The sequence below is a fragment of the Pseudorca crassidens genome, chromosome 1 (assembly GCF_039906515.1).
Source record: "Pseudorca crassidens isolate mPseCra1 chromosome 1, mPseCra1.hap1, whole genome shotgun sequence".
Classification (NCBI taxonomy): domain Eukaryota; kingdom Metazoa; phylum Chordata; class Mammalia; order Artiodactyla; family Delphinidae; genus Pseudorca; species Pseudorca crassidens.
In genome coordinates, this window is record NC_090296.1 from 196,504,455 (window position 1) to 196,527,955 (window position 23,501).

Below are 23,501 nucleotides of genomic sequence, written 5' to 3' on the forward strand. Positions count from 1 at the left end.
CTGATGCCGACGTCCAGGCACAGTTCCGGCTCTGCAGATCTGCAGCCGCCTGCAGGGCCGCGGATCGCAGGGACGTCGTCGACAGCTGGAACGCTTCGCGGTCCAGCACTGACCTGGCCTCGGCACCTGAGCAGAGCCAGGCTCGCTGGAGGCATGCACTCCTTAAGCAGCCCTTTGCTTTCGCTTCTGGGGAGCCGGCAGGGCAGCAGCTGTTTAGAATTTCATAAATAAGGCATGGATCAACTCCGCCGGTTTTCTTTATCCCACTGCCCCTGCCCCTGTAGTGACCCTATGGGGTGTCACAGCAGGTACAGAACGAGCAGACCCAGGGCAGGGGATCTGTCCACCTGCGCACAGATTCCCAGCTGCTCACCACCTCCCTTGGTCATCTCTGGAGGCCACGCTTGCTCCCTTTGTGACACGGATTGCCACGCAACCGACCTGTTCACCCACATGACTCCAGCTGTATCTGGATGGCTTAAACGTGGCCCATCAGGTCGGGCAGCGGGGAATAGGCAGGTTCTAGGTGCTGCACGGATCCCGGCCCCAGAGCAGCCACGTGGCCGCCTCTTCCTTCCCAGATGCTTTCTCTTGGGCCACATGGAAAAGTAACCATATGGCGCAGTGGTTAACACTCAGGTCTTGAACCCCACGTGCTGCGGTTTGAATCTTGTCTCCTCTCATTAATTACTGCGGTGCCTAGAGGAAGCTACTTAACCTCTCTGTGCCTCAGATTCACAGAAGATCATATCTAACTCATGGGCTTCACGTGGGATATGATCACAAACAAGACCAGTACTTGGCCTAAAGTTCCAAAAACGTTGCCTGTTGTTATTACAACCAGACTGTGAGACTCCAACTCTCCTGATATGAAAAACCTATATTCCATTTGCAGATTGGAGTGGCAGTGAACTAGTAAGTCCAGGATTCATCAGAAATCATTTCTCTTCTTTCGCCTGTCTTGACCTAGTATCTGGTTTATCGCTACACCTAATTTTCATGCAAAGACGCAGACTTTCAGCAGCAGGAGTCATGAGAGAGGGCTTTCGGCCTCAGCTTAGCTGCGTCGCGGAGTTCTGCATTCCGTACACAGCTGTGTTTTCTCCTACACCTCCCACCAAATGTGGTTGTGGACTCAGGGCAGCTATACTCATGAAGGGGCTTGGCATAGACAGTGTCCAGATGTGGGAACACAGCTGCATGGAAACACCCTGCTCACTGGTCACGATCAGACTGAAAGAGATTAAGAGTCAGAGAGAACTTTCTCCAAGATCTAATCTCATGCCCCTTTGCTTCCACGCTCTTGCTTGTGGCATTCAGGCCACGAGGAAGAGGAGGTAGAAATCAAGGATGCTTTACAGTGATTTGTACGCTCCTCAGCCACGAGACAGCTCATTTCTGATGGGATACCTTCCACTGGTGCAGAGTTAACCCGCTCCCAGAGGCGGTGTGTGACAAAGAGATAACTACCAGACGTGTGCTGGTTAAATAACACACCATAAATTCAAAAGAGTTATGCAAACTGGGAACGTGACTGAGGGTGGCTGTTTTGCAGAGAGAACGGGTTCAATACCATTGAAGGGTGAGGAATGCTGAGGCCTCAGACCTAATTTACAGCTTCCAGGAAACATAGGGGACAGTGCGGTTAAACTGCCCCAAGGTGCACATGCTGGATCTTTCCTGAAGGTGAAACATACTGCAGGAAAGCTGGCCTGGAATCTTCAAAGTCATCATTATAGGAAAAAATTGGAGAGTGACCTAGGTGAAAAGAGACGCAGTTCCCAAAAGCAAGGTGCAAACCTTAATTAGATCCTTGTTCAAAAAAGTAAAGGAGAACAACCATAAAAGACGTTTAGGGACAACTGGAGATCCTGAAGGATAGGCTGATTCTCAGGCGGCTCTACAGAATTATGGCTAATTTTTCTGGGCATGAAAATGGCCCTGTGGTTACCAGGAGAGTGTTCTTATTCTCGCGAGATGTCTGCCACAGTAATTAGGAGTGAAGCATTATGATGCATGTGGACAACCTTCCAGTAACTCAAGAGTGAGAGGGAGTAAACGCGGCAAATAGGAGAATTGTTGAATCTAGATGGAGGTTGGTCCTGGGAGGGTTGTTCCAGGCTGAATCTAGGTGTTTGCTGTTCTATTTTTTTTTCAACTTTTCTCTAAGTTTGAAAACGTACACAGTGAGAAGTAGAGAGGGGAAGGAGAGGTTACGGATCCAGGGGCTGGCAGCCGTTTCTGGCAGCCTTTGTGGGACAACTCAGCTTAAGCCTGGCAAGCACCTTCCCTTGGGAAGGGGGGAGGCCTTTGATACCATGTCCGTTCTTAAGTTGAGAACTGTCTTGCTGTGGGTGCCTCATCCCCTGATGCCGGACAAAGAGGACACCTCTGCAGAGTCAGCAGCACCTCCAGGCCCAGGGCTCTGAAGGCCACCATCCTACAGGGGGAGGGTGTGCCAGGCCTATTTCCCCTTATAGAACACACCCTCCATCTGCCCTCATTTGGTGCAGAAGACAAGGCTAGGTTTCTACATCACCTCCTTTCTATATCACCACGTAGAAAACAGGATTGTGTGAGAGTTAGATGTCAGATGTTATGTACTTACAGAGTGGAAACTTTGCACCATTGCTCAGAGTACAAGGTAATATCAAAATTTTAAGAAATAATTGAACATTGTGTTGCTCTTGTATCTTATGCTTGGACTCCATAATTTAACCCAAGGAAAGAATTCTCTAATAGCCGGCCTTTGGGACACAGGCAGTAGAGGAGCTTTGGGGTAAGAAGGCCTTTTAGAAGAATGGTTCAAATCATTGAACCTTGAAGGCAGACCCCCTCCTTGATGAGAGGCAACAGACCATTCTGAGTGACTGGAATTCACACTGTGTCTCTCACCAGAAGATACATCTTTAACCAGCTGTAGGAAGCTTGCTTATCACAAAACTAATGAACCTTAACTGGGTATGGACAGCCAAACATGTTGACAGCAGTGGAAACCAATACCCAAGACACTGTTTGGAGAACAAAGCCAGAACTGTGATGCCCAGATGTTAACATCCAGTAAAATATTTGTTAAAAAAAAAAATCCCAAAGACATTGGAGGATTGGCCAAAGCAATCTTGAGAAAGAAAAATGGAGCTGGAGGAATCAGTCTCCCTGACCTCAGACTATACCACAAAGCTACAATAATCAAAACAGTATGGTGCTGGCACAAAAACAGAAATGTAGATCAGTGGAATAGGCTAGAAAGCCCAGAGGTAAACCCACGCACCTATGGTCAATTAATCTATGACAAAGGAGGCAAGAATATACAATGGAGAAAAGACAGACAGTCTCTTCAATAAGTGGTGCTGGGAAAACTGGACAGTTACATGCAAAAGAATGGAACTTTTAATTTTTATTAAAGGAACAAATAAAATCTATCGTCTGCTTCACCATAATTTCATGAAATGAGGTGCACTTTAATTTCAAACAAGAAGTAAGGACATGATTGGAGAATGAAGATGCCTGGGTGGGGGGCCTAGATGAGAAGAATAACCAGATGGGTGAAGGCGGTTAAGGTGTTAGCACCCTCGATTAGAATGCTGTCCAAAAGAACAGAGCAGAAAAGCATCTAAAGGATCAAAGGAGGGATGATTATGGTCAAAAACGTTTCTTGCCCTACATTTCTGACACCTTCTTATGTTGCTGACACTTTATAATAAAATGTTAAAGGTTTACTCTGCATCAGAAAACAACTATGCTGCATATATGTGATGATGTGTGTGTATGTAAATCATTTTATATTTTCAAAATGCTATTTAATTCATTTAAACCTCACAACAGGAATATGAGATTCTCACCACAAACTTGGTCATCCTATGTCTCACTTTACATCGGACACCAAAGCTCCCAGGTGAATCCCTGATGAATCAGCAAACGTCCTAAAATGTGTCAAGTCAACTGGCAAATTGGTCTGGATCTGAACCTTGTGGGTGATGCTTGACTAAAGGAATCCAGAGTTTTAAACATCAGAAGTGCTATAAATCTTCTTTAATGTGCTTCAAGTACCTTCTAACTACACTTCAACCCAAATAAGAATAGAATCCAAATGAAACAGTCCAGAAGTTAACAGTGGCCATGATACAAGTTAATTCTGGAGACAAAACATGCCTGAAACAGATGTGGAAAAAGAACCCATGTGAGAGGATTAGGTCACCATCACAGCCTTGGGATTCTCTAGAAAGCAGAGGCGAAGGCGGGATCTAGGTGTGGACACTTGTCTGCGAAGAGCAAGTGCAAAGCACTGGGCAGCAGGGCAGCGGGCTGTGAGGTGGGAGGGATGCAGGGCAGCGACGTGGTCCATTGTACCACAAGCCTTAGACGCAGCAGGTCGCATGGGAGCTTGTTCCTGGGGCACTCGGGGCTTCTCTGGAAGGGTCTGCAGGGGAGCCACATCTCAGAATGATCCCCGGAAGGGACGCAGGGGTGGTGGTGTCTGCCCGGCTCCCTCCCACCCCCTCTCCCAGCAGCACTATCTCATCCATCCATCTATCGGGACCTTACGCCTTACACTTTCCTGTGTGCCAATGGCTACCCGAAAGTCAGATTCCAGGCCCTGGGACTTGGTATTTGGTACAAGTCTGAAAGAAAAGGGACTTGGGGTTCCAACAGAGAGGACGGAGGGAGAGAGGAAGTGGGAGAGAGAGAAGAGGAGGGAGCAAATCTCAAGAGGCTTGTGTCCCGTACAATCAATATCACCTCCTGGTAACTATGAAGCCGCTTAGTGATGTTCAGAATTCTCTGTGCCAGTTAAGACATGAGGTAGCATGAGGGTGGTTTTCAGTGCCCAGAAATACTTTATGAAGGAGCCAGTCAGCAAGAAGACACGGACGCTTTTAAACAGACACGGTTAGATTTTAGCAGGAGCCACGAGCGACCATTTAAAGTCAAACATTTTGCCGAGGATTGAGCATACTGAAAACTACTTAGGTCTCGGTTCTATAAGAACTAGAAGTTGTTTGATTCCAGCTTAAATATGAATTATCAGAGGCAGTTGCATTGTCTTAGACTGGGTTCCTCCAGAAGCTGCCCTGAAATACGAGAATGTGAATACAGGCAGCTTATCTACAAGGTGAAGGAGAGACAGCGGACTAGGGAGAAGTGAGGGATGCCGGGAAGACGTGTGGTTTCAGGCAGATCATCACCGCATATTACACTGCCAGGGACCCTGGGGGCCCAGAGTGAGACACTCTCCAGGGTAATTGCATCCAAGGGGCAAGGAGCTGGGGTATTTACACACTGGCTTCGGGGAGTGTCCCGTTGAGAGCTTCTCCCAAGGGTTCTCATGTCTCCAGAACTTCCAGCCTGCTTTGTGGGAGGACAAAATGGTCTCCAGCTGCCAGATACGCTCGCAGGCAGAGATGCAGATGCTAACAACTAGAGGCCAGGCCTTTGCCCTGGGAGCAGGGCACCCAGACAACAGGCTGCGGGTGACTTTGTCACCTGTCAGGGTGAGGTGACTCAGCAGACGCCTCCAGATATTATGGTGCTTTCTAAGTTTTAAAAGTGTTTAATGTTTGCTAACACTAGATCTCTTTCTTTGTGAAGTAGATGCTTTAAGTCCCTTTGAATGCATTCATCTAGAATGCTTTCTTCTTTGCAAAATTAAACTTAAAAAAATTACTGTGTAGGTAGTTAAAATCAGAAAACTTTGAGGTTGGAAAATCTGTGTTTTTCTTTTTCCTCTAAGAGGCATATTCCTACAAAAAACTTAAATACTTTTAGAAGCTAACTAATCTTGCCAGTTGCCTGAATTGTGGAGGTGAGAGATTGTTCAATCAGGATGACTAAAAGTTTTTTAAAATAAATTTATTTATTTATTTGTTTGTTTTTGGCTGCGTTGGGTCTTCGTTGCTGCATGCGGGCTTTCTCTAGTTGCAGCAAGCGGGGGCTACTCTTCGTTGTGGTGTGTGGTGTTCTCATTGTGGTGGCTTCACTTTGTTGCAGTGCACGGTCTTCAGTAGTTGTGGCATGCAGGCTTCAGTAGTTGTGGCTCATGGGCTCAGTAGTTGTGGCTCGCGGGCTCTAGAGCACAGGCTCAGTAGTTGTGGCGCACGGGCTTAGCTGCTCCACGGCATGTGGGATCTTCCCGGACCAGGGCTCGAACCCATGTCCCCTGCATTGGCAGGTGGGTTCTTAACCACAGTGCCACCAGAGAAGTCCCCAGGATGACTAAATTTAACTAAGAAGGGAAGCAGGCTCAGCAGACACGTTGAAAATAGGCGCACTAGCAGAGGACTCCCAACTTCAGTCCAGCAGATGCCACCCCAACGTTCAAGGCATCCTGGTCAAAGGCAGATGGAAAATTCCTGGCCACTCTACATGAGCAGAGGATGGTCAAGCAGGTATTGATGAAGTATTAATGCACCTCACTCTTGTTCATCTATTTTATTGCTAGCATGATAAACAGCCACTTTCTCTCAGATGAAACACAGAAAGAATCCAAGTACCACAATGATGTCCTTGGTGTGAAGACCAGCTCTAGGAGGACTCGAGCATAACTGCTGTAGTGTTTTTTTTCTTAATTGAAGTATAGTTGATATGCAATATTATATAAGTCACAGGTGCACAATATAGTGATTCACACTTTTTAAAGTTTAGACTCCATTCACAGTTATTATAAAATATCGACTCTATGATGATTGCTGTAGATTTTGTTGTTTGCTACGTAAAGCCCTCTTGTGAGTGTTCCCAAACCAGGCTTGGGTAAAACCTTCCCCTCACGACGACCTCAAGGGAGTGTCTGCAACGCATTCATCTCCGTTCTTAAGGTTTCAAGCTGTGGTCTCACATTTAGAACCCACATTCCCCATGCCAGGGGTTTTCCTGGTTGATGGCTTTTTTAGAGGGTATCAGATCGTTTATCAATTCCACAGGATAATGGATGATACCCAAGGTTCATTCCCCTCTATAACTTTATCTAGTACCATAATTCAATTTAGATGCATTTCACAGGCTGTTCTCACCTGGAACTTGCCTGTGTTGAATCCCACCCCATATCATCCTTCTTGCCTCTTTCTGAGTATTCTTCTCATTCTCCAGGATCCTCTGCTGGTTTGGGGCTGTGTCCTAGGGCTCCTTTCCTATTTCATAAGCGTTTCCTCTACAGTCCTTCAGAGTCTTATGCTTTGTTTAACCATGTTTACATTAAAAAAAAAAAACTTTAAGCAAAAGAATACTCCAAAAATGTGGAAAAGTCACCAATCAAGTAAACAAGCACGATTCTTATAAACAAACTCAGAAACAAGCGCGATTCTTATAAACACTTCTGTGAACTGTGTTAAGTTGGAAATAGATGTTGTAGAAACATCTCGATTTAATTTTAAGACTGTGAAGTCAACAAATGCTTAGACATATAAGTACTTTCTCCAAAGAATCACTACCCACGTGTCACCAGTCTGCAAATGGACAGCCACAGTGATTCTTTGATGTTTGTGCATTCGTTGCTGAGAGTGGATCACACGAAATCTTATCTGAGCCTCAGTGGTTTTTCTCTATTAAATGGGAATAATAATACCTACCTTGTAAGTTTGTTGTGAGGATTAAAGAAGACCATTCATATGCAACACAGCACTGTGCTCAATAAATTATTGTGCTCAATTAGCTATGGTTATGTGAGACATTTTTACCCCTGTTCGTAGTAAAAATTGAAGTGATTAAAAGTTCAGCTTCTGACCTCCACAACCCTCTCCTCTAACTGCCTCCCCAAAGGGCTGATGATGTGACAGATGTCCAGGTGACGCTGAAGGAAGCAGAATGCAGGGCCTCTCCAGAGTCCTGTGCTGATGCCCCACTAGCTGTTCTAGCTGTTCTTACTGTTTCTTGTTTTTCTTCTTCCTTTCACCTCCATGGTCAAAAGCATAGCTGACGAAATATGTAAAACATCCCGGCACGATGAAGGGATTTTGGGTGGATGGCGGTCACCTAGAGCATCTTGGACAGTCCCCAGCCTCTGCAGTGAAGGCCGGTTGAGTTACTCCAGAACCCAAAAGAAAACAATTAAATAGGCAGAGAAGAATTTTACTTCAAAATCATATTTATGCTTTATTTCTTTTTTTTTTGCCATGTTGGGTCTTTGTTGCTGCATGTAGGCTTTCTCTAGTTGTGTCGAGCGGGGGCTACTCTTTGTTATGGTGTGCAGGCTCCTCATTGTGGTGGTTTCTCTTGCTGTGGAGCACAGGCTCTAGGCGCGCGGGCTTCAGTAGTTGTGGCACATGGGCTCAGTAGTGTGACTTGCGGCTCTAAAGCGCAGGTTCAGTAGTTGTGGTGCATGGGCTTAGTTGCTCTGCGGCACGTGGGATCTTCCCGGACCAGGGCTCGAACCCGTGTCCCCTGCATTGGGAGCATGTAGTCTTAACCACTGCGCCACCAGGGAATCCCCTATTTATTTTTTAATATTTTAATGTCTCTCCTCCATTCTTTTTTTAAAAAAATATTTATTTATTTATTTTATTTTGGTTGTTTTGGGTCTTAGTTGCAGCAGGAAGTCTCCTTAGTTATGGCTCACAGGCTTCTTAGTTGCAGCACATGGGCTCTTTAGTTGTGGCACATGGGCTCCATAGTTGCAGCTCACCAGCTCCTTAGTTGTTGCATGTGAACTCTTAGTTGTGGCATGCATGTGAGATCTAGTTCCCGGACCAGGGATCAAACCAGGGCCCCCTGCATTGGGAGCACAGTGTCTTAACCACTGTGCCACCAGGGAAGCCCCTGCTTTATTTCATTTTAAATTCGACATTTCCTTTGTGGAGGTAAGAGCAAGCCCATCTCCACTCACTACTTAGTACAGTGGTTTGAACTGTGTCCCCCTAAAAGCATGTCCATCTGGAACCTGAGAATGGGACCTACGTTAGAACAGGGTCTTTGCAGATGTCATTAGTTAAGAATTCCCAGGGGCAATAATCTTGGCTTCAGGGTGGCCTTCTAAATCTAACGACTGGTATCCTTGTAAGAATAAGGTGGTGTGAAGATGGAAAGCAGGGACTGGAGGGAGGCTGCCACAAGCCAAGGATGCCGAGGCCACCAGAAGCCGGAAGTAGTAGGGAAGGTTCCTCCTCTAGAGACTTCGACGGGAATGTCGTTCTGCTGACATCTCAATTTTGGACTTCTAGCCTCCAGAACTGGGAGAGAATAAATTTTTGTTGTTTTCAGCCACCAAGTTTGTGGCACTTTGTTACGACAGCCCTAGGAAGCTAATACAGACCGGAAAATCCCACCTGTGCCCACACTGTGGAAAGGGGAGAAACAATCAAAACTCCTTCACCTCCTTCACTCCACCTGTCTCCTCTGCTTTATTTGTCCACGCGGTGCTCACCACAATGCAACACATTACTGGTTTTTCTTTGTGCTTGTTTTTGTCTCTCCCCCACTAGCATGTAAGCTCCACGGGGCAGGGGTTTCCTATCCTGGTAACTGCTGTATCCCTGCAGCCTAGATCTATGCCTGCCATACAGTAGATGCTCAGTAAACGTTTGTTGAACTTAGGAATAAATGAAAGAATGAAACAGGCAGGAGTCCCGGGAATTGCCTAGTGTAATTTTTTTCTTCTTATAACACACAAAAATAAGAAGACTAAGAGGATTCGGGGAGAGGAATCAATAAGGGAGTGAATGGCGGAGGGTCAGGAAGACCAGAGCTGCTGGTCTGATGATGGAGAGTTCAGGGTGAGGATGGAAGGATGGACTGGGGCCTGAGTGTGAAAGGCCTTGCATCTGGGTAAAGAATTTGGACTTATCCTGAAGCAGTGGAAAGCCAATGGGTTTATTTAAAGCAGAGGAGTGATAGAGGTTTTTAAGGAATTGCTTGGAAGCAGTGGCAGTGATGAATTCAGGAGGCGAGAGAAGAGTGGCAGGAAGTGAAGTAAGAGATGCCAATGGCCCAAGGGGAAGTCGCCCCATCTGAAGTGTGAGGACAGCCCTGGAGAGGGACTGGAAGGGGCTGGAGAGGGGATCAACCTACAGGGGGCGGCCCAGCATGGCTCCCAGGTGTCTCCCACGGGGGCTGAGTGCCTGGTACTGGACAGCATAAGACATGGAGCAAGTTCGAGGTGGCACATACAAGTCTGGGGCGCCCATGGAACATTCGAGCGGAGATGTCCAGTACAGGTTGGACAGATAGGTCTGGAACTCAGGAAAGAGGGGAAAAGCTAAGGACCTATCACTGGGAGACACTGACAGAGATGCAGGCAGGAGAGTAGATGAGACCACCTGGCTGGGCGCAGATAGAAAGAAAGGGAATTCAAGGACAGACCTCTCGGAAACAGGAAGTAAAGATATCTACATGCAAGCACACTGATCAAAAGCCTGATCAAAAGCAAGCTCAAAATGCTTACAGCTCTCCAGAGAAGGGCCGTCCTTTGGTACTAAGTTAATATTTTTAATGATTCTGTTCTATTTGTCTTTTATCAAGCTTATCAATAATGAACCAACAATACTAATGTGGATAAGATAATAGACTCTACATTAAAAGAAAGATAATTACAACAAGTCTCAATCATCCAAGATAAACACAGGAAATGGGAGTGATGGGCATTAAACTGGACCCAGAACACAAACAGGATTTCCTGTGAGTGGAGGAGGGTAACACAAAGAACCTACAATGTTTGAAAATCTCCTTCATCCTGGATGGATGGTACGGACAAAGGGCCATCTACTTCCTTCCTGACCGGCATGGAAAAACATCCTTCGTTCTCCTTTCTGTAAACCTACCCAGACCCTTCTGTGGTTCTACAATCACCTGTCACTTGTCAACAACCTCCTTGTTAAAAGGTTCACGTAGAGGAAGCACGTGAGTTAGTGCTCTTGCTGTCTGACGCGGGGATTTGGGGTTTGGTTGCAGAATTCTTCCCAGAGGAGGGCCACAGAAAGGTCGGAAGAAGACATGTGTCTGTCTGTTGAGGCGCCCCTCACATCTGCTGTGGAATTCCTTCTACTCACCAGCTGCTTCTCTTTCAACACTGAGTTCAGGTGTCAGCATTTCTGGGAAGCTGATCACGACATGGCTTCTCACCTCGCCCACCATCTGAACACCCAGAGGCTACATTAGAGCCTCTTGTCTAAGACCCTAGTCATCCTGTCTACATATGCCTAACCCTGGAATGTGATTCCGTAACCATCTGTTTATCTGCCTTTCTCCACCACCAGACATGCGTTCCTTGGCACAAGGGATCTGTCTTTGTCATCTTTTGTAGAAACAACACCCAGAATGGTCCTGTCCTAGAGCTCAGAACCAGTGACACTGACCAGCCTGCATTGCCTGATGGCAGCCCGGGACCTCTGCCCGGGCAGAAGGTGCAGGTGATCTGACCTTGACCCCTGCCATTGGCCTGACTCAACTCTCTGTGTCCAAGTATCTTCCTCGTCCATCTGCTCTGCCTCTCTTGAATCCGAGGACCAGAGCAAGGAGAATCCAGGGGAGGAGGAAACTGCAAAGCCTCCCCGAGAGAAAGGAGGCAAAAGATCTAAGAGGAAATGACAGGCAGCCATGAACTTGGGGTGGAGAGCACACCACACATGAAAAAGAGAGAGAAGCCACTGAGACCGGCTTGGGATGGACCACAAGTCTACCTTCTGCCCTCCAAGAGGTTCCTGATCTTTCCTTTACTTGGAGAGCTGGTGACAGGGGCAGTGAGAATGGGTTTACTGCCTGGACATGTAACTGTTCTTACAGCCAAATCCAACCAATGAGAGAGAGGCACCCTCACACAGTTATTCAGTTAGAGCACCCGTGTGAAGACAAGCGCTTCTATAGCAAGACTCTGTTTCCAAAGGGTATTACTGTCCACCATCTTGTTGGTGCTACTAGAATGTGAAATGGTATGACTCTTTTCATTTTTGATTATGGAAAACTTCAAACACAAAAGTAGAGAGTAGACGATGATGCCCCCCCAGAAAGCTCCTTCAACATTATCAACACTTTGCCAACCCTGTTTCATTTGTCTCTACCTCCCCTCTTTTCCTTTTGTATTAGAGTATTCTGAAGCAATTCCCAGATACCATTATTATTTTCACGATGTCATGATCACACCCAACAAACTTATAAATAATTCTTTGATATCATTTAGGGAATAATTGATTGCAGAACTGGTATCCCTACCCCATTATTTTTAATCCACAAAGACAAAAGTGATTAGCCCAAGGTCACGTGGCTGTCAGGAAGGGCACCGCACCAGACCTGGGCTCCTCTGACCTTATCGCCCAACGCACTCCCCACTGGAGCTCCCAAGCCAGAGAAGTGGAAGTGGGGAACAGTCACACAGGCGCAGAGGCAAGATCCAGCTGGTGTGCTTCTCGGTAGGTAAGATATTGCAGCTGCAACTCTTTTTTCTGTGGGAGATTCGTTTACATCGTTTCCCAGAATCAACCCAAATGGCGTGTTGCAGACAGAACACACAACCCCCGGGGCTCGGCCCCTCTGCAGCCACCCGCATGCAGGGGCTCAGGGGGCTCAAGCTGCTTGTTGGAGCGGGAGGGGCTCCATGTGCTCTCTGGATCTCAGAGGAAGAGTCTAGAAGAGTGACAGGACATCCACGTATTACCAACCTCCCCCTGGAGAGGAAGGACAGCCAAGCTGGAGACTTCCCAGGTAATGCTTCGGTGACCAGATCCTGTTTCCAGGTCAGGGTCCCCAGACCTGTCTGTATATTCCATTCCTTGTATACCTGCTCTGGTTCTTTTTGAAGAAGACAATTGTTGGAAAGTTTCTTCCAGACAGGGGATGTTCAATAATACAGGCAGAAAACGGAGTGAGGGATACATCAGGCTGCACAAGACAACGGGAAAGGATCCTGGAGAAGGAAAAAAGGAAGAAGGTCCAGGATGGGGTGGAGAGGGTGACAGCAGCCTGTGACTGCGGGCGCCGGTGCTACAAAGTGTGTTTATTTCCGTCATCCTGAGTCATCAGCTTCACGGGCTTCCCAGCTGCACGGCTGTGTCACTCCTGATGTTGACATGTGTTTGGGAGGCAGGAAACTTGAGAACAGAGGAAAGGAGGTTTTTAAAAAACAACAACGGCAACCAGCAGCGAGATGGGAACGAGGTCATGGGGCCAAGATTCCATCCTCAGCAGGTCCTGGAACCAAAGGACATTTCAGAGCACAAAAAACAGCCTTACTTTTTTCCTGTCAAAATCCCAGCAAGATTTTTTGTAGATATAGACAGGATTATTCTAAAATTTTGTATGGAAAGGCAAAGAAAATAGAATAGCTAAAATAATTTTGAAAAAGAAGAATAAAGCAAGAGGAATCAGTATACGTGGTTTCAAGATTCACTGTATAGGGACAGTAGTCAAGGCAGTGGTGTTGGCACAGAGATAAACACACAGACCAGTGGGATAGAATAGAGCCCAGACATAGGCTCATACAGGTGTGCCCAACTGATTTTTTACAAAGATGCAAAAACTGGTCAATGGGGGAAAGATAGACCTTTTGACAAATGGTGCCAGAGCCACTGGGTATCCAAAAGCAAAAAGATGAACCTCACCCTAAGTCTTTAGCTTTATACGAAAATCAACTCCAGAAACATAGTGGACTTAACTGTAAAACATAAAACTGTGATTTTTTTTAAAACATGGGAGTTTTTAAACCTCTTTAAAAACATGGGAACAATCTTTGGGATTTAGAGCTGGGCAAAGAGTTCTCAGACTCAACAGCCAAAGCTCGATCCATAAAAGAGAGGAATGGATGAATTGGGCTTCATCAAAATTAGAATCTTTGGCTTTTTGAGACACCCTGTTAAGAGGATGAAAAGACAAGATACATAGAGAAAATATTTGTAGACCACATATCCAACAAAGGTCTAGTATCTAGAATATAGAGAGAGAATTCTCAAAATTTAACAGTATAAAACAAAAAATCCAATTAGAAAATAGGCAAAGGATACAAAGAGCCATTTTACCAAAGAGTACATACAGATGGAAAGTAAACACATGAAAAGATGGTCAACATCACTAGCCGTCAGGGATTAACCATTCCGGTAGAATTAAAGGTGTCGCCTGATAAGCCAGTGGTTCTCACTCATGGCAGCAACAGGAGAATCAGCTGGGGTGGCGGAGGGCAGGGAACGGGTGAGAACCACTGACCCCAAGGGCTTTATTCCAGCTGGACACAGCGGATGCCCACGCTCATCTTCTTGCAGCTTCGGCCTTCCCCAGCTAGGGTATTTTTGTGTCTATTTCTGGAGTGGCCTCTGTTTCCGGGGGCTCCTTCCTTCCCAGCCGCTCCTCCTTGCATCCCTAGTCTGATCTGTCTTGACTTATCAGCCTGTACGTCTTCCCTTTTCTCATGAATGCTCATCCCCCCTCCACTGGTCCCTACTCATCCCAGTTTTCTTCCTACCTCTACAGCTCCACAGAGCAGGGGAATCTCATATGTCCTTCAACCTTCTCATGTTATGTTTAAATTCTTCTGGGGAGAAATTTTGAACCTGAGTCAACAGGAAAGCATGATGTCTGAAATTGTGGTTGCCTCTCAAAATTTTGGTTGTATGGCCATTATGCCTTATAAAAAACATGTGGTACCCTCTAGATCCCCTGGAACATTTTATACATATACCTATATCCACATCAATGTATCAATATATTTATATATATTACATATATTTAGACATATTATGGAGTAGAATCCTGAGAGTTTTTTGAAGATTGGAGAAATGCAAGTTGAAAAATGTGCAGAAGTCTTCTAATTTATTCAAGATCTTTAGGAAATAATCAAAACCACGTCAGAACCGCTAAAGGTAGATATTGAGTATTCCTAAGACTAACAAGGTTGGTAAAACAAGGAAAGTTTCAAGCTGGTACCTTTTATTATAAGACAGCAAGTAAAGAAGTCTCTGAGAATTTTAGGCCAATCAAAATGTCCTCATACGGAAAAAATATCCAACCAGATAATCAAAATCAATTCTGGCAAATAAGGTTCTGGGTCCTAAAGGTGTTTTATTAAGTAAGATGGCTTATGATAATATTTATTGTAACAATAAATTGTATCAGTCATAGTCAATATATTTCCATAAGGGTCAGTCTTGTAATGATGAACAAGTTCTGGTCTTGGATCCACTGTGTACGACACGTGAATAACAAGGTGGGAAATGATGCTCCCAGGGAATTATAGCAAGTATGGGCATGGGAGCAATTTCAGAGAGTGACCGTGGGAGCCAAGAGAACCCTCCCTCAAGGGGTGGTGGCTGTGTTGTGAGGAAGGGTCTCCAGTCTCTGACTTCCACTGACAGGGTCTTCCCCAAGAGCTGGGAGTCAGGAAACGTGGCTTCAGGCACTGGCTGTAAGGCTGAAGGGCTCGTCGTTCAACATCCATTGACCTCATGTTTTGAACTGACAATGATATTAGCATTACCTTTATCTAGGATATTCTATAGGACAGGGCATTAAAAACTTATTAGCTACCATGTCTAGGTCACGCCACTTTATCCAATGTCTAGTGGCTTCCTAGTAAAAATATGTCCCACAAGGGACTCAATACTGTCATTCCTGGCCAGAAAACTCATCAATTTCTTGGCCCTGTGATTTCAGACATCCTCTGAAAGTTCTTCAAGTCCAATTCCTGACGCCTGGAAGGCTGTTGTGAGTTAAGAACAGGGCAAATCTAAGCCAACAGTCACACAACACCATCAAAGTAAAGCGCCCCATCTTGTATCACGAGTCCAGGTGGAAACTAACGGTGACAAAGAAGTTTTCCCATGATGCCATCCGCCTACAAACACCTCTGCATTAGTTACCTCCAGGGATTCAGACAATTCACCACTCCTAGGAGTTTCTTGGGAAACACCACTCGTGTCCCTCTTCCAGGGTACTCTGCAATGGGTCTCTGCTTTGGGAGAGTTGTTTTGCCTCTTTTCTACCAGATCTGGAACTTACGTCTCCAAAGTCTTAGCTGAGTTAAAATACTGACTCTTTGTTAAATACAAAAGTAATATCTTTAGTTTCAAATCACTTCCCTTAAAATACTTACTGATTACAAAGGGGAAAAAAGGGTCTGACAGACATCACCTCATCAAGGGATCAAAGTGAACATCCCCAGTAACAAGACAAACTGAAATCATGAACTGATAAGACGCAGTGAGAAAAACACAGCATCACTTCTGTGATACTCTTGCCAGACACACAGAACCTGAATTTCATCATGAGAGAACATCAGGCAAACCCAGACTCAGAGCCATTCTATAAACGATCCGGACTGTCATCTTCAAAGCTGTCAAGTCATGAGAGTCAAGGAAAGCCTGAGGAATGTTCCAGATGCAAGGAAACTAAAGAGACATGACAACAGAAAGCAATGTGTGATTCCAGACTGTCTCCTTTCACTACCAAGAAAACATTAGGATAAGTGGCGAAATTTTAATCGGGCTGAGGATTAGGTGGTAGTAATGCATCACTGCTAACTTCCTGCTTTGCAAGGTTGTATAATGGTTACGGAGGAGAATGTCCTTGCTTGTGTTCGGGGGGGATAGGGCATCGGATTAGAAACTTCCTCGTAAATAGTCTAAGGGGAAGAATTATTTGTACTGTACTTGTTACTTCCTTTAAGTTAGTGATTGTTTTGAAATCTAAAATACATACACATATATGTTTTTAAAAGTATGCCTTACATAGTAGAGAGCTAGAAGAGAGGTTTTTGTGTGTTTTTGTTTTTTCTGGGTCCAACCAGGCTGGATAAAAGTCTTCTTTATTGATGTATCTTTCTCAGAGGTGGCTGGTAATACTGCTCTAAGCTTGGCACCATCTTCAGAGGATGAGTTCAGCTTTGAAATGGAACAGACAAATGTGAAAACGTCCAGGACTGTTGGAATTATCAGCCTGGGCTGATAAAAAAAAAAGCTTCATATAGATTGTATGCGTTATTTCAAACCAGGGCCTGGTTCCGGAACCACAAAATATGTGGGGTCCCTACTCTCACACTGAAATGTTAGAATCTACTCACTAAAGAAAGTCCTTTTCACTCATTACAGTTCTCCCAGGAGAGAGAGAGAGAGAGAGAAAGAGACGCCTGTGTTCCTTTGAAACTGCCCTTCACAACAAAGCACCACCTTTTCCTAATAAGGCCACCCACACTCTCAGACAGAATCAGCCACGCAGTACAGTTCAAGTTCTCTGCGCATGCAAGGTCGGACAGCAAGCAAAGCATCTATTTACATGTTTTGTGATAATGATGTGTGTCTATCGTTCAGTCATCTCTCTACATCTTACAAAAGCAGCAGTGTTCTTGGGCACAGCCCTGGCTGCATCACTCCTGGCCAAACATGGGGGACTTGACCATCACCGCAAAGTTGCCTCTAGTTGCGACTTGGCTTCCAACTTTGCCCTTTTACCCTTTTTAAGCTGAATAGAACTAGTTAATGAGTGAGGCATAATCTGGAGGTGGAGGTAGCAGAGATGAATTTAATTTGGCCAGAGGTCTGCAACTCAGTCTCTTTCCTCCTGAGAGCGGCGTTCTGTTATGTTCACAGTACATTCCCTCTCTGGTTTGTCCCAAACTAAACGGAGAATGGAATGCGCCGCGGTTCAAACAGAACCCAGCTCGACAATAAAACCAGGGCCAGGCCTGCTGCTAACCTACGGGAGTGTTACTGTCAAAAGTCTTCCTGGAGGAGAAGGAAAAAGCCAGTGTCATCGCTGAGATGTGTGAAAACCAGGGGTTGTTCCGGGCCACAGATCACCCCTTCCCCTCCTGTTTCACACAGCTAATGTGAGTGGAGATGCCTGGGGCTGCATCTCCTGGTGGAAGGTGGGGCTTTTGTGATGGGCTTGGAGAAACTCTCCAGGGATAAACTGCTCCAGGAGCAATGGAGGTAAGAAGTGGTTGGGAACAAAAAAAGAGAGAAATGTCACCGAGATCAGTGTTGCAGGAAGCAGTAGGGAAAGTCTCCACGTGGGTTACTCGAGGGATTTGAGAGAGACTCTCTGGATCCAGAGTTTCTGGGCGAAGGATGCTTGTTTCTTCTTTCTTTAAAAGAGACAGGTGTCTTAGGAGGTCTATGGCCTGGGAAAAAGAGGTTTTTTCTCATTCTGAGCCATATGAAGAGCATTCATCCTCTGGGCCAGGTGGGCGATCTCCCAGGAGACAATAAACCACTAACAAGGCTAGGACCCCTCTGTGATCCCACTGGCATGGAGTGACAGAGAAAGCTGACCTGGGCAGCAGGAACCCTGAGTTCCAGCTGCAGTTTTGAGACGAAGCGCTGGTGGGACCACAGAAGGAGCCTCTGAGGATGCGGTGACGCAGTTTCACCACCTGTGTAATGAGAGAGCTGTGCAGGGTCCTGCCTGGTTCCACCCTTCGTGCCTCTGGTCTTGGTGAAGACCCAGCATGGCAAACAGGAGGTGCTACTCCTTCCGGAACCCTGCTTGAGAACCACACCTCCCTGCTGTACCATGGAGACAGAGCGGATCCATGGAACCCAATCGATGCTGTAGGAGGGCAAGACTCGACCCCTGCCCTGGCTGTGACTGCTTCACCAAAAGCCCGGAGAGAAAAGATGGGCTCTCCTTCCCTGGTGGGAACTCTAGCTCAAATCGCACTTGCCTTGTGACAAAGGCTAGTGACATAACGACTAAAACCATGATGATAATCTTACTAATGATAGCAGGTGACACCTAATGAACACTCACTACGTGCCAGGCCCCTTCCCAAGCCCTTCCTGTCTTTATTCCTGTACCCTCTCTCTACCTTGTTCACAGATGGGAAAACCAAGGCACAAGAAGGCTGGGTCGCTTGAGTTAGGACACACAGCCAGTAGGCTGTGGGGCTGCGATGTGAACTCCGACAGGCAGTGGCCGTCCATGCTGTCCACTTTGGGGCATCTCTTTTAATGATCTGATCATATAACACCTTTGCTTAAACTCTTCAGTGGCTCCAATCACCTAGACTATAAGCTAAAGTCAACCCCCTTGGCAAGGAGCGCCCAGCCCTGCATGGCTGCCCTGGCCACCCTGCCTGGCCTCACCTTGCTGTGCTGTCCACCTGCATCCAAGGCTCCTGATGTGACGGTCATTTGCCTTCTCCAAGTGGCCCATGCCCCCTCCCTGCCCTACTTCTTTTGCTTGGTAACGAGCCCATCACCATGTCCAGCTGGCAAATTCCTGGTCAGACATCACGTCAGGAACAGGGTGGCCCCTTCTAAGGAGACTTTTCTGGCTCCTCCTGGTGGAATGAACCACATTTCCCTTCTGTGTTTCTCCACACTGTGTCCACAGTGTGCACATCTCTGTGTTACAGACCTGAGCTCATCGGAGCAGAGCTGCCTGCTTGCCCTGGTCTGTTTCCCCACTGAACTGGGACTTCCGCTGCATCTCATTTAGTTTTGTATTCCCAGTGCCTAGCACACAGCAGACTTGCAATAAATATTTGCGGGATTCAATTACATGACTTGGTAACTTTGGATTCATATGTCTTCCCGAGGCAAACTTTAGATCGTCAATCCCTGGAAGGCAAGGACGGTTCCTTCCCCCGCACACATTTCTCGGTGCTGGGGGCATGGTTGGTGCTAAGCAAGTATTTGTTAAGTAAATGAATAAATGAACAACTACCTTGAGGATAAGCTTTAACATGAAATGAGTAAAAGGGAGATCTAGATCCAGTTATCAGAAGAAACACCCAGTTTTCTGGATCTTATCTGCAGAAGTAACCAATGGGGCTAAAAAGGGTGGACAGTGGGAAATAAAGAAATGATTTCAGGAACATAGAGCAAGTAGAAGGTCAAGCAGGGAACACAGCTTTTTAGATTAGGAGAAGAGCCTTGTTAATATAACAGTAATTGCTATTTTGTTCCAGGAGAAATCTGTGTCCAGATTTTATTTTCCTCTTGATGTTGTACTGTTTACATTAAACCAAAACTACTCTGATGCATGAGTACCCCTGACTATTCTTTCCACTAAATACCAAGAAAAAATTTGCTTCCACCAGTCCATAAACAGACACTCATTTTCTTTCTTAAGTCTTTGTTTGCTCTTTGTCCAATTACTTGAAAATAAGCTTTATGCTTCTGCAGGGTATGAGGTGATGAGATTCTGACCATGAGAAAGGAGTTTTCACAGTCTACAGATATAAATCTTGGAAACTTGTGCTAAACCACAGAAGAAATATTTAAACAATGACAGATTCCTTTCTTCCTTTTTTTTTTAAGGATTTAAATTTCTTTCCAGTAATTCTAATTTCCCACTACAGGTCATTGAAAAGGAGGCCCCAGAGTAACATTTTACTGTAGACCCCAACTGAATCTCATCCCTCCTGGAAACACTCCACCCTCAAAGGTGGCCTTATAGTTTAGGTCGGAGTTTGCTGTTGCTGTTGTTTTTAGGTAGCAACTACCTCTCTGGCCCTTTGATTTACGTCGTACTTACTTCAAAAGATACAGTCTTTGAGGGGAATAAATGAGCAAATCTAATGTGTGTTTAAAATATTCTCTTAATTGTTTCTGTACGTATTTCTGGAAAGAAGGACATTTTTGGAGGAAGAGTGGTCACGAACATTACTGGCAGATACAGGCCATCTGGAAGAGTTTATAAAAATCACAGAGGTTTTGCTCTGGCTGGGGTTGACGGTCTGGCCCTACTTTTTCAGTTGGGGAAACTGAGGCTTCTTAAGGGCCTGGAGGAGATCTCAGATGCTGGCTGAGCGGGGCCCTCATTCCAGCCTTCCCGATGCCCAGTCCAAAAGAGCCAATCACAATCCCACTAACTGCAAAAAGTCCTCCTGGTGACCACGACTCTGAAGGGAATTGTTGGTTAGGAAAATTCCAACACTGGGGAGCATTCTCTGTTACAGAAGATGCCAGATAATGAACCTGCTTTACAAGCGTGTGAGCTGTTCCGTTGGAGGAAACAAAGAATAAGGGGCATGGAAGTGAGGCCCGTAATGGGAGAGCACCTGACTTTCAAAAAAATGACTTTTATAGTTAATTCGCAGCCCTGGCTCTAATGATGCTCCTCCCTCCCCCGAAAGGACAAATGGTCCACCCATTAAAAAAGATGATGTGCTCTCTGAGTTCTAGAAAGCATAGAAAACAGACTAAATAAATCCATCATTAAGTCAGAAGGAAATGATGCATGGGAGAGAAGGGATTTTCATATTTGACCTGAATAGCGGAAGTTTAAAGCTTACATTACCATGGAAGTGTTGAAAGGGTTAGAAACAGATAACGTACAAATGGGCAGAAAAAATAAGATACCTGCTCCAGATAACACCAGGCAGAGATGAGAAGCCCCGCCCACCAGATGTGGGAAGCATGGCATCAGGAATCCTCTGGAGGGCACCAGCCCGTTGGGAGGGGAACAGCTTCCTGCACACAAAGAGCTTCCTGGTGTCACCTGGGGGGATTCAACTCAGCTGCCCTAGGGGTGACCCTGTGGAAAATGGACTAGAGGACAATTCAGCCACACCTATCAACGTGCAACATATGAATAGAGCCTGGGTCCAACAATTCAACTGCAAGGGGTTTAGTCTACAGATATACTCACAAATACACACCAAGTCATGGAAAAGGCTGTATTACAGCAGTATTTGTGACTACGTAATAGGGGAATGACCTAAGTGTCCATCAACAGGAACGGGTCACACAAGGAACGTTTGTATGAAAGGCATGAGGTAGAGATACATACGAGCTTCTCTGCAGAAGAGTGCTGGCATGTTACCTTTCATGTAAAAAGCAGGGGATGTACTTATGAATGCATAAACAATGTCCAGAAGGATACATGAGAACCTGTTATCTCTGGTTCCCTCAAAGTCTAAGGAAATCTCAACAATGACAATAACATCATCTTTCGCAAATGGCACCCATTTGCGAACTTTACATGAATTAACAAACTTAATCTCCATTTTACAGACAGGGAAACTGAGGATCAGGGAGTTTCCATAACTTGCCTAAGGCCACCCAGGCTGGCAGTGGAGGAGCTGGGTTTGAACCCTGGCAGTCTGCCTGAAATCTATGCTCTGAACCATTACACTGTGAACTTTACTTTTCATTGTATATCCTGTTTATTTGAATTTTTTCCGTTACTGTATTTATTCATATATGTTTTCAGTGAAAAAAAATTTAAAAAGAGACTGGTTGGCCCCTTCCCTTCTTCTCATTAGAGCCCCAGACCGGTCTTTGGGTGAAAGACCCATAAGAGGGAGGATACAGTGCTGGCAGTGGGTCCAGATGCAGGAAGAGTCCAGGGGACTGAGGTGTCTGCTGGGGGCGCACTGGGGTGGCTTGGGGAACGCGTACGTGGGGGGTGAGGAGAAGCGATCATTTCTCCATGCGCTGCACTTCCTTTCTTTGATCACAACTCTCTATCTTGATTAAAGATTTGCTGTTTTCATCCTGCTGCAGAACATGCAAAACTTTGCCTTACCAGCAACTGTCATTGACTTTTCACCATCCATCATGTTTTTAAGAGTCATAACCAATTTTTATTTTCCTGCAGAGCTGTGGGAGCATCTGACTTTCCCACGCCAAGAAGCGGTTCTGAGGGAGTTGACTCCCATAGTGATCTCTGTACACTTCAGGTGGAGGGAGAGTAGGAACTTGATAAACCAGTCTGAGGTCAGAAGAAAAGCAGGAGAGGGGTCCCAGGTAATGTGTGATGTGACCTCACATGCTCCCAGGCTCCAGATTCACCGAGCCAGGCAGGGAGCATGGCTTCTTCCTGGCCACCCGTTTTTCCCAATGGTTCAATGTATTACAGCGCTGAATGCAAAATCCTTTTGAAATTTTACAATAAAATACAAGACACCTTACGTGTGTACTATGAATTCTGTATATGCCTCCCCCTTCCCCGAGCATTAGAGGTGATAAATTCACTGACTTCCAGGTAGGGGTAGCCTGGGAAGATTACTGAGAAATGTTCCCAGCCTGCTAATTGGTGGGTTAAGGATGCTAGGGCAGGAAAGGCAGGGAGGTCAGAGTCTAGCTCAGGACGAGTGCGGTGGAAACCTTAGGATGCTTTTTAAACCATAGGATGGGGGCTTCCTTGGTGTCACAGTGGTTAAGAATCCGTCTGCCAATGCAGGGGACACGGGTTTGAGCCCTGGTCCAGGAAGATCCCACATGTCGCGGAGCAACTAAGCCCACGCGCCACAACTACTGAGCCTGCGCTCTAGAGCCCGCAAGCCACAACTACTGAGCCCGCGAGCCACAACTACTGAGCCTGCGCTCTAGAGCCTGGGAGCCACAACTACTGAGCCCATGTGCCACAACTATTGAAGCCCGCGCACCTAGAGCCCATGCTCCGCAACGAGAAGCCACCGCAATGAGAAGCCCGCGCACCGCAACAAAGAGTAGCCCCCGCTCGCCGCAACTAGAGAAAGCACAGCAACGAAGACCCAACCCAGCCAAAAATAAATAGAATTTAAAAATTTTTTAAATAAATAAATAAATAAACTATAGGATGAGAGACGTGATCTGGTGTATGTTTTTAGCTGCTGTGGAGGGAACACTATCGAAGGAAGAGTGGAATCAGAGCAGGTGGGATGCTGT